We start from the raw sequence: 12,107 nt of genomic DNA, 5'->3' as shown, positions 1-12,107 counted from the left end.
GAGAATGTTGTGTCAAAGATGATTATATAACAGCATTTTATAACCAATAGATATTAACGTATTGAAAACACACTCCTATGGTCCTTAGCACATCCCAAGAAGATTTTTAAGGACTAGTCTAAAAGCATAAGATGCATGAGACAAGTGCTCGGGCCTGGTGCACTGGGAAGACCCAGAGGAATCGGGTGGAGAGGGAGGTGGGAGGGGGGATCTGGATGGGGAATACGTGTAAATCTATGGCTGATTCATATCAATGTATGACAAAACCCACTGAAATGTTGTGAAGTAATTAGCCTCCAACTAATTAAAAAATAATTTAAAAAAACTAATATGCTTAAATATGAATTATTGAATAAGCATATTTTCTAGCCTTTTTTGGAGATCACCTTAACCAGTGAGGACTCTAGGGTGAGCAAGCACTGGGGCTGTTTGCTGGAGTAGGAAGAACATGTAGAGGCATAAGTCACACTGACCAGGATTCATATCTCAGCACTGTTGCTGAAATTGGAGCAAATCTCTTCGCTTTCCTGGGCCTCAGCTCCTTTACCTGTCAAATGTTAAGAATCTCTAACTTAACTTCTGTCCCAAGGTTTGAAGTGCCGTGATGCACAGCACAGTGCCTGCCACGGCTCTCTCCAGAAGCAGGTCCATCTCACCTTCTGCCCCTGGAGCTTAGCTTGCTTGCACCCCCAGCAGGTCGGCCCTCTGCCAATCTCCCTTTAGCTGTGGGGTTTTTGTATCTGGGATCTGGATGAATGGATGGAATAGCCCCGCCTCCAACCAATGAACTGCTCTAATCAGAATTCCACTTCTATCAGCCAAGAATCAGAAACCAGGAGCAGGGCAGGAGAGGAGAATCTATCCCGTCCTTATTTTTTCGTTGGCCTGGCAGGCTCATTCTTTCCTTGGGAACTCTGAGCTGGAAAGCAAGGGGAGAGTTGAAGGCTTTATTGGAGTTTATTCCAGGAGGAGAAAATAAACTAAAACTTCTCAAGGAAGGCAACCATCCTTAGTCAAGTGCCCTCTTCTGTGCTTTCCAAGAATTTACCACATGTATTTTGATCCTTGATTTTTTTTTCAGTCCCTTTTCCCCAGTAGATGAGTGTTTCTCAGTTTTTTGTAAAGACATCTTTGGAGTCACATACAAACCTCAAGTCCTCCTTTAATGGTCTCTGGAATTCAACATGAAAGAAATATGATTCAAATCAAATCAATGCAATTATAATATCAACATATTTTTGCAAGCTTCCTCCATAACACACGTTCCTATCCCATGCTTGAAGAAGGCTGTAATATTGAGTTGGCCAAAAAGTTTGTTCAGGTTATTCTGTAAGCTATTATGGAAATTCTTGGCCAACCCAATATAACAGAGAATGAGAGAACCAAACATGGAAAAAAATAAATTAATATAAAATGTGGCAAATGTTATAAAGGAAGATGAAAGCAATTCCTTAGGACCACAGAGGAGGAGGAGGGATTCTGCTGGCTGGGAGAACCTAGGAAAGCTTTAGAGAGGGAGGTCACAATGGAGTAGGCATTTGCTGGGTGGAAAAAACATAATAGACATTACAAGCTCAGGTAACTGTGTGGACTGAGGCCTAAAGGTAGGAAATGGATGGTGTGGCAGGAAATGGCAGAGTTCCTTGTGGCTGGAGTGGTTTAGTGGGGAGCAGGGCAAAGTGGGTTAGGGCCCCTTGTGCCGTGCTAAATTCGTGGATGAAATCTTACAGGCAAGGGTCAGGTAGCTTCATCAGCATTTTATTTTAGAAGAAAAATACATGCATGTTTGTGATAAAAGAAATGAGCTGGGACGTGACAGTTAGGAAGATCCCATGCTAGGATTATTTAATCCTCCCAATAACCCCAGGAAGAGGTTATTTCTCTACAACAAGCAGGAGTTCATGACTACTCTTTTGCTGAAAATTAGCAGGATCTGGGTCTCAAACCCTGGCCTTCTAACTTCTAGTCTTTGATTTTCTTAATTTCTCATCATAATTCATTAACAATCATAACCACAAAATGCAGACAGAGTGATTCTCAGCCATTTGAAATCTTTTTTTTTTTTAAGCTGTGTGCCATTGATCCATTTAACAGTCTAGTTAAACCTATAAATCTCTTGTTAGAATTATTTTTAAGTGCATAAAAAGTGCATCAAACTACCACAGATACTAATAATAATGAAATATAGTTATCAAAATATTTAAAATGCTATGTTAAAATAAGTGCTTCTTTATTAAGGCATCAAGAAGCCAACTCTATTGGAGGGACTAATAATTACCAGATATAGTGGTAAATGTAAATCATGTTTCAAGATCTCTTAAAGAATTGTTATGCAATATGAAAATACCTATAATTCCTATTGGTGACATACTCATAGGATTTGTGGACGTGACTGTGACTTGATTCTAATCATAATTAATAAAACTGAGAAATTTTAGATACAGATTAGTGAATATAAAGGTGTGATTTTCCCCACCCAAATTTACAGATTCCTGAATAATATCCATGGACCATGGTATGATTCTCGAGAAATGTTTCAAATTTGAGATAACCTATAACAGTGATTTCTAAAATATTTAAGAGATGGGGACCTTTTTTCCAATTGAACTAAGAAAAAGAATTTCTTTTTCAGATTCCTTTTCCATGTAGGTTATTATAGAATATTAAGTAGAGTTCTTTGTGCTGTATAGTAGGCCCTTGTTATCAGTTTTATATATAGTAGGGTTTTCCTCATAGCTCAGTTGGTAAAGAATCTGCCTTCAATGCAGAAGACACCAGTTCAATTCCTGGGTTGGGAAGATCCCCTGGAGAAGAGAAAGGCTACCCACTCCAGTATTCTTGGGCTTTCCCTGTGGCTCAGCTGGTAAAGAATCTGCCTGCAATGTGAGAGACCTGGGTTCAATCCCTGGGTTGGGAAGATCCCCTGGAGAAGGGAAAGGCTACACACTCCAGTATTCTGGCCTGGAGAATTCCATGGACCGTATAGTCCATGGAGTTGCAAAGAGTCGGACACGACTGACTTTCAGTCACTCACTCACAGTATGTATATGTCAATCCCAAATAGATATACATGTATGTAACTTTCACTCACTCACTCACAGTATGTATATGTTAATCCCAAATAGATATACATGTATGTATAACTGAACCACTTTGCAGTACACCTGAAACTAACACAACATGGTAAATCAACTATACCCCAATATAAAATAGAAATTAAATTTTAAAAAATAAGGAGAATTTCAATGATAAAGTAGTTCACAGCATATAAGTGGAAGGAGTATGGAGGATTTGGAAACTCACCTCCTGGGTCTTCTTGTACCCTCCCTTAAGCACCTACTATGGAGCTGACCCATGAGGTATCGCCTCAGAACTCAGGGCTCCCCAGAAAATGCTTTGCTGGTTCAAATGAATTCTTTTTAATGGCTGAGTAATATTCCATGGTGTATATGTACCACAGCTTCCTTATCCATTTGTCTGCTGATGGGCATCTAGGTTGCTTCCATGTCCTGGCTATTATAAACAGTGATGAAACTGGAGCCCATTATACAGAGTGAAGTAAGCCAGAAAGATAAAGACCATTACAGCATACTAACACATATATATGGAATTTAGAAAGATGGTAATGATAACCCTATATGCAAAACAGAAAAAAAGACACAGATGTACAGAACAGACTTTTGGACTCTGTGGGAGAAGGCGAGGGTGGGATGTTTCAAGAGAACAGCATCGAAACATGTATATTATCTAGGGTGAAACAGATCACCAGCCCAGGTTGCATGCATGAGATAAGTGCTCGGGCCTGGTGCACTGGGAAGACCCAGAGGGATTGGGTGGAGAGGGAGGTGGGAGGGGGGATCAGGATGGGGAATACATGTAAACCATGGCTGATTCATGTGAATGTATGACAAAAAACACTACAATATTGTAAAGTAATTAGCCTCCAACTAATAAAAATAAATGAAAAAAAATGTTTTGCTGGGGTTTCCCAGCCTGTCAGCTGTGCTCAGCTGTCTCAAGACAGAGATGTGGAAGGTTTTCCTGTGATAATAGCCCTTTCCAGAAAACAAACTGCCATCCCGCTCTCAGAAAACTCCCTGGTTTTCAGGGAAAGTTTCTGTGCAACAGTGAATCTTCCGGAATATTCCAGAGCTAGCATTGTTCATACACAGGCTGCTCTCAGTGAACAGTAACGGTTTCAAGCTAATAAGGAAATAATCCATTTTCAGCAGATGAAAGAAGGGGGATCAGAAAGGTAACTTGAGCTGAGGGTAATAGCAGTGCCAAAAACTTATAATGGAAACTATCTAAAGAATCCAAGACCCTTTGTTAGATATGAATGATTTCTTTTTTCTGGTGAAAAGTGTATGAAGAACTTGAGAAGAATGGCCTGAATGCATTTTATGAAACAACCTCTGTGTGAGGAAGAAGGGCTCAGGGTAAGGTTGCAACTCCAGGGTATCCTTACCTTACGTAACGCGGAGGGAGTTGAAAGATGGTCAGACCACCACAATATGATGTGCTCTGTCTTTGAACTCTTTCCTCCGGTTTTAACTGTAAAGTCATACATGCTTCCTTGAAATACCTCTCTCGCTAGGTGTGTGATATAAAACAGAAACAGAAGCAAACTTAATTAAGGCAGAATTCTATGAGGAATGATACACACACCTGGTGTCCCCTACTCAGAGTGCCAAAATCTTCACTGTAATAGTCAGGAAGATTCTACCTACACAAGACCCCATATACGATAATGCTTTAAGGTTTTTAAAGCAGGATTTTTTAAAAAGCATTAAATGGATTCTACTGAAAATATCTAAGCCCATTCTGAAATAATAGAACCTTTTGGCTCCATTACCAAAATGCAAAGAACCGTAAAAGATATATAGTAGGCTATGATATCAGTTTATAGTTTCTTTTATTCATTCATTCATGGCTTTATTCCAAAACTACTTCTTGAGTGACTTTTATGGTTGACGGACTGAACTAGGTTCTAGAAATACACTGGGCAACAAGACATGATCCTTTGTTCACATGAAACACATATTCTAGAAGAGAGACAGACATCAAACCATTACTTACTCAGTTCTTCCCAAAAGAATTGATTCTCAGTCTTCAACATGACTAAGGATTACCCAGATTAGCAGATATAAGCTATTATATATAGGATGGATAAACAACAAGCTACAACTATATGGCACAGGGAACTATATTCAATATCTTGTGATAAACTGTACTGGAAAAGAATATGAAAAATATAAATATATACACATATATATTTATATATGTACAACTGAATCACTTTGCTATATGGAAATTAACACAACATTGTAAATCAACTATACCTCAATAAAAAACTTTTTTTAAAAATATCACCCAGGAAGTTTGTTTAAAAGTCCATATTACTAATTCTACAAACCTGCAGTGGGGCTGAGGAATTCACATTTTTAATGTGAGCTCTGCAGTTGAGTCTCATGCAGGTGGTTGGTGGACCAGGCTTTGAAGAATGCTGCAAATAAACGGTAGAACAGGCTGTCTTTCCTGCCCACCACTGTCTCATCCTACATTCTTCACACAGGAATGCCCATGTCTTATTTCAGAGCCCTTATTAATAAAAAAAAACCTTGGGCTTCACCCACACAGTATCTTAGAACTCAGCCTTTATAAATACTAGGCACTAAAGTGTTAAATAATTTATTTCTGGGGAAAACTCTGATTCCCTTCAACACACGCAGTGTTTTACTGCAGCTCCCTGTCTCTCTGAACTGAATCATCCGCCCCTCCATTTTTAGGCAGCTGCACAGTTTCTGCTTTCTGTGGGCTTTATCAGCAAGAGGACGGTTTCATGCCCCTCTGGGCAGGAAGACTTAAATTCTGATTGCAAGGCACTTGAGTCCTTCCAATACTATTAAATAGCCCACTCCACCTGGCATTATCAGAGAACAGGACTATTTGACTTCCTCAGGCTTCGTAGCACACATGCACACATGCACACATGCATATGGATGTCCATGTGCATGTAAATAGGTTTGCATATACAATCTATCTAAATAAAATCTGCCAGTTCCTTAGTATCATCAAAGAGCATTAATTTGCAAATTCTCAGCTAGAAATTTAATACAGCTAGTAATCCATACAAGAATTTAACCCCTTTCAATTCTATTTCCATAAAGGCACCACAAAGTGAAGAACTTCAATCTCCATATACCTTGGCCCTTTCTCTTCCCAGAAATGAGTCTTAGGATCATCCTTGATATGACACCATGCCTGGACCATATTGGGACTTTGCCCATAACTTCAACAAATTAAAGAAAGAATTCCTCCAAAGCACAAGTTGTTGCCGTACAATAATCTCTGAATCAATTAACTATATCCCAGTGGATTCTAAGCATAATACTTCCTAGAGTTAGTCCTTATATTTTCTTTATTTCTTCTTAATATGGTAATGCTGAACTAATAAAAAATTAATTGCTTAGGGCTGAGCTGAATTAGTGAGAAGTGTGAATTATAAATTGTCTTTTCAGAGTAGTTTTGTTACTATAAAATACAGCTAGATTAAATAAGTGTTGCCAAGTAAAAGGCATGCTGCCCTGCCCCGCTTTAATGAGTAGATAAGAATAATTTGTAATTAGCATACGAAGTCTGCTAAATTGCTTTTTTAAACATTCTTAGCATAGGAAGCACATGCTTCCACAGCACACATCACAAGAATTAGCCAAAGCTGGCTCTATGAATACTCTGTAGGGTGTTATAACAGATTCAAGCACTGGATAATTTTTTGAAGTCCATTTCAAAATTTCCATAATTCTGTGACCAACCAAACTTAACATCTTTTTTTAATTTGGTAAAATTCTTTTATGAATTATCATAAGTTCCAAACTAGTGAAACCCAAATTGATAAATTTCGCTGAATCCAATTACTCTGTTCACTTCCTGATTTTCACAGGAAAGTTACTATTTAGTGTCGAGTGTCATTTTCCTGCAGCATTGTTTACAATAGCCAAGATATGGAAGCAACCTAAGTGCCTATCAATAGATAAATAGATAAAGATGTGGCATATACATAACATGGAATATCACTCAGCCATAAAAAAAAAAAAGAATGAAATCTTGCCATTCACAACAACATAATACTAGAGGGCATTATGCTATATGAAATGTCAGACAGAGAAAGACAAATACTGTATAATTTCACTTACAGGTGGAATCTAAAAAGCAAAACAGATGAACAAACATAACAAAATAGGAACACACTCCTAGACACAGAGAACCATCTAGTAGTTGCCAGAGGGGAGGGGTTGAGGAGAAGAGTGAGTGAAATAGGTGAGGGAGATTGAAAGGTCCACACTTTCAGTTATAAAATAAAAGTCATGGGGTGCACTGTACAGCATAGAGAATGTAATCAATAATACTGTAATAACTTTGTATGGTGACTGATGGTAACTAGACTTGTGATCATTTTGTAATGTATAAAATATTGTATAAAATGTATACAAATATTATATAGTCAATGTATAAAAATATTGAATCACTATGTTGTACACCTGAAACTAAGTCAACTATACATCAATTTTTTTAAAAGAAATTAATTAAATAAAAGTATACAATTAAAATTTTTTAAAAAGCATCATGTTCCATGGCATCTAACAGGGGAAAAAATAGGAGAAAGCTGCACTCCAGAGATGGAGAACACAGTTTTAAAATTAGCAATTGACATAATGTACTATCTACTTCCAAATATGCTGTATTTTTTTGCTTTCATAGTTATTCTGGGAAAGAGGTTAGGAGAGTTATTAGAAAGTATTAGTCACTCAGTCATGCCTGACTCTTTCTAATCCCATGGACTGCAGCCCACCAAGCTCCTCTGTCCTTGGGATTTTCCAGGCAAGGATACTGGAGTGGGTTGCCATTTCCTTCTTCCCCACCCAGGGATTGAACCTGGGTCTCTTGCACTGCAGGCAGATTCTTTGCCGACAGACCTATGAGGGAGCTATGAGGGAAGCCCTGTTATTAATAACACCAAGGGTCTGTGAGTTCTTACAGGGTTAGAATTACGGTTTTCTGACTCCAGAGTCTACTTGGTATGTAATAGAAGCTCCATATGCATAAGTTTGGACTTCCTCCATGGCTCAGCTGTAAAAAATTGGCCTGTAATGCAAGAGATGCCAGAGATGCAGGTTTGATCCCTGGGTTGGGAAGATCCCCTGGAAGAGTGCATGGCAACCCACTCCAGTTGTTCTCACCTGGAGAATCCCATGGATAGAGGAGCCTGGTGGGCTACAGTCCACAGGGTCGAAAAGAGTCGGACACTACAGAAGCAACTAAGGACACATGCATCAGTTTAATGAATGAACAAATTGCTCATCAATCAACCATACAAATAATTAGGGATAATTTGTCTAATTAAAAGAAGGCATTGGTAGGCAAACTAAGACAATCATTCAAAGACTAAACATCCTTCATATACTTTGGAAAATCTACAGGACCCCATCAGTATACATAGCCAGGGCTGGCCCCATCATTGGCAGGGCCAGGTGCAAAATGAAAACTCAGGGACCTTTGTTCAAAAACCATTAAGGATTTTAAGACAACAACAACAAAGCATTAAATCAAGCACATGTGTGCTTGCTTGCTCAGTCATGTCCGACTCTTTGTGACCCTATGGACTGTAGCCTGCCAGGCTCCTCAGTCCATGGAATTTTCCAAGCAAGAATACTGCAGTGGGTTGCTATTTCCTATTCCAGGAGATCTTCCTGACCGAGAAATCAAACCTATGTCTCCTGCATTGGGGCAGATTCTTTGCCACTGAGCCACCTGGGAAACCCAAGCATAGGGCCCTTCTAAGAACAAGAGTCCAGTGCTAGCGTGCAAACCACATGCCGTGAAGCCAGCCCTTCACATAACATTTTAAAGCTTAGAGTGCTGGTCCTTGTGGGGAATGATAATATCCTGTAAAAGGCACTTTGGATGTTGGTAGGTGGGGAAGTTCTTGGACGGTGCAATGTTTGGAGGCCCTGCTGGTGGGTAGTGCGCATGGGACAAAGGCCCTAGAGTTCTTCAATGTCAGAGACAGCCCAGCACTATCAAGAACATTCCCGCTCCCCAGAGAGCCTTTGAATGCCCCAGCAACTAGTCCCATAGGTACAAATTCTGTTTGTAAGTATCTGAGCTTAAAAAACACCTTTGTTTTACATATCCTGACTTTTCCATGATATGACTACTCTGTCAATTCTGGAAAGAGTGCAAGCTGCTCGTTTAGAACTTTATCATTAAAAATGGTCAAATTCGTGATGACAACAGTCATTCAAGGTGATTCTTGGAGAAATACAAGCACCTGACTCCTCCAACTGTGCCTTCTAGTTGAGGCCTAGCCATGCTTTCAGGCTCCCCTGGTGATTCAATGGTAAGGAATCCACCTGACAATGCAGGAGACCCAGGTTCAATCCCTGGGTCGGGAAGATCTCCTGGAAAAGAAAATGGCAACCCACTCAACCCACTGCATTATTCTTGCCTAGGAAATCCCATGGACAGAGGAGCCTGAAAAGCTACAGTCCATAGGGTCATAAAGAGTCAGACACAACTAAGTAACTAAACAACCACAAAACCATTAGGAACTTTCACCTAAAGGAACATGTTATTTTATCATATATGATTTTCCTTTCATACTACAGTTAGAACATTACTTTTTTCTAATTGTTTGGAAGTAGGTTATACTATGGGAGCATTTCATTTTATGGTGGTAAGAAGTGGTTTCAAAATATTTGTTACAAAAAGTGATTTTGGGTATGAAAGAGTTGAGAACCACAGGCTTAGAGGCATAAGATTACAAAATGTTTCAGCTGGGAGGAATCTGGGGGATTATCTACTACATCAGCAGATAAGGAAATATAGGCTGAAATAAATTATATATCCGACCTAAGGTTACCCAGCAATTACTGGCAAGGCCTTGAACCTATGCTAAAATCCAGGACTCTCGAAAGGAACTAATTCTTTCCTCTTTGCCTTCCTCTCTTCCTTCCTGCCTGCCTGCCTTCTCTCCGGAAAACACAACTGAGCTCTTACTGTGTGCCAGGAAATAGGGTGGGTCCTGATGACTCAGAGATGACTGAGGCACTAGCTGTCTCTTAAGAAGACCACAGACAGGCCAGAATACAGGGAAGAACCAATATCATGAAACATGCCTCAGCATAGACCTATGTTCAAAACATTACAAGGAGCAAATGACTGAGTCTTCCTCAGGGACTTGAGCAAAGATGGAATATGAATCTTCAGGTAGAAGAGAGGTTTTGCCCTGTTGAAACAAGGTAACTTTCATTCCAGGTCCTTGCTCAGCATGGACAAGGACATGGACAAAGACCCAGGGGCCCAAATGAGAGCATCTGTGATCAGGAATTGAGTGTCCACAGCCCTTAATGTCAAGGAGTGCTTCCCAGAAGCACACGGTTGGTCATTATTCTGCCAAATATAGGCAAGCAGAGAATAAGCAGAGTGCAAGGCTGGCTCAGTGGACTCGGGACTCCCTGAGATCACCGGGGAAAGAAAATGAAGGGTGACATCTCTGAGCCGCTGTGTGCACAATAAGGGCCTGATAAGCCTTTGGAGTTCTGCAGGCACTGGCTGGAGTGCAGACTAAGAAAAGAACTCCTTGATTGCTGAAGTGATTAAGTGGATCACCTTATTGATTCTCACCTAGCCTGAAACAGACCTCAATAACCAACATCAATTGCTTTAATAAGAGTAAAGGACAGATTTACTGGATATGAGTGCTTTTTATTAGAGAAGACAGAGGGGAAATCAAGGATGGTGACCCATCAGCTAGGGGCCATGGTGTGGCTCCCAACATGATGACTGTCCACCAGACGGGAAAGTAAAGAAGAGGAAGTCAAATGAGACAGCCCCTGGGCCCGTGCTTATCAGAAGTATTAGAGAAGAAGTTCCACAGATTGCCAGATTGCCTGCTTCCCCTCTTCTCTTCCGCTCCACACTGCAAAGCCCGCCACCCAGGAAGCTGGGACAAGGCAAAGTGGCTGCCACTTACTGAGTCCAAAACCAGGCACTGACTTGGCATTTTTTTAAGCATTATCCATAGTCCTCACGTTAGCCCTGAGAGATGTATCACTTTCTCCACATTAGAAGGGAGGAAACTAAAACTAATGAAGTGACTCCTAAATGATGGGGCTAGGATTAGAACCCAGGTCTCTCTGTCACCACAGCCTGCACTTGAAAATTTTCTCTTGAAAATAGGACTTGGCAAGCATCCATTCTTCCTCTCAAGGCTTTGAGTTAAGTCCACTCTACCCCACAGAAGTGAAGTGTTAGTCGTTCAGTCATGTCCAACCCTTTGTGACCTCATGAACTGCAGCCCACCAGGTGCCTCTGTCCAGGGGATTCTCCAGGCAAGAATACTAGAGTGGGTTGCTATTTCCTTCTCCAGAGGATCTTCCCAAACCCAGGTCTCCTGCATTGCAAGCTGATTCTTTACCATCTGAGCCACCAGGCAACCCCAGAGAAACTGACCAAATTTTAATTTTTATTGCCCAGTTACTGTATGTCAGACACCAATAAAATATTATGACCTTTAGCCTTCACAACCAGCCTAGGGAGTCACTCTATTTTATTATCTCCATTATAGAGATGAGTTGACTGAGGCTGGGGGAGTTCTCAGCACATGGCAAAGTAAGACCTTTTTTTTTAAGTATTTTTTATGTGGACCATTTTTTTTAATTGGAGTATAATTGTTTTACTTTTACTGGAGTATAATTGTGTTTCTGCTGTACAACAGCATGAATCAGCTATATCTGCTCCCTCTCAGGCCTCCTTCCCACCCCTTACCCCCACCCCAGCCCTCTAGGTCATCACAGAACACCAAGCCTAGCTGCCTATGCTATAGTGCAGCTTCCCAATAGCGATCTATTTTACACATGGTCGTCTACATGTGTCGGTGTTACTCTCTCAATTTGTCCCACCCTCCCCTTTCCCCCCATGTGTTGATGTGGACCATTTTTAAAGTCTTTATTGGGTGATCAAAAAAAGTGGTAAGTTGAAGCTTCCATACCAAGAAGCCTCTAACCATGTAAACGTCTAATTGAAAATGATTCTAAGAGGTAAAA

This window comes from Cervus elaphus, chromosome 20, assembly GCF_910594005.1.
Source record: "Cervus elaphus chromosome 20, mCerEla1.1, whole genome shotgun sequence".
NCBI lineage: Eukaryota > Metazoa > Chordata > Mammalia > Artiodactyla > Cervidae > Cervus > Cervus elaphus.
The sequence above is the reverse complement of the archived record's forward strand: the minus strand, read 5'-3'. Positions refer to the sequence as shown.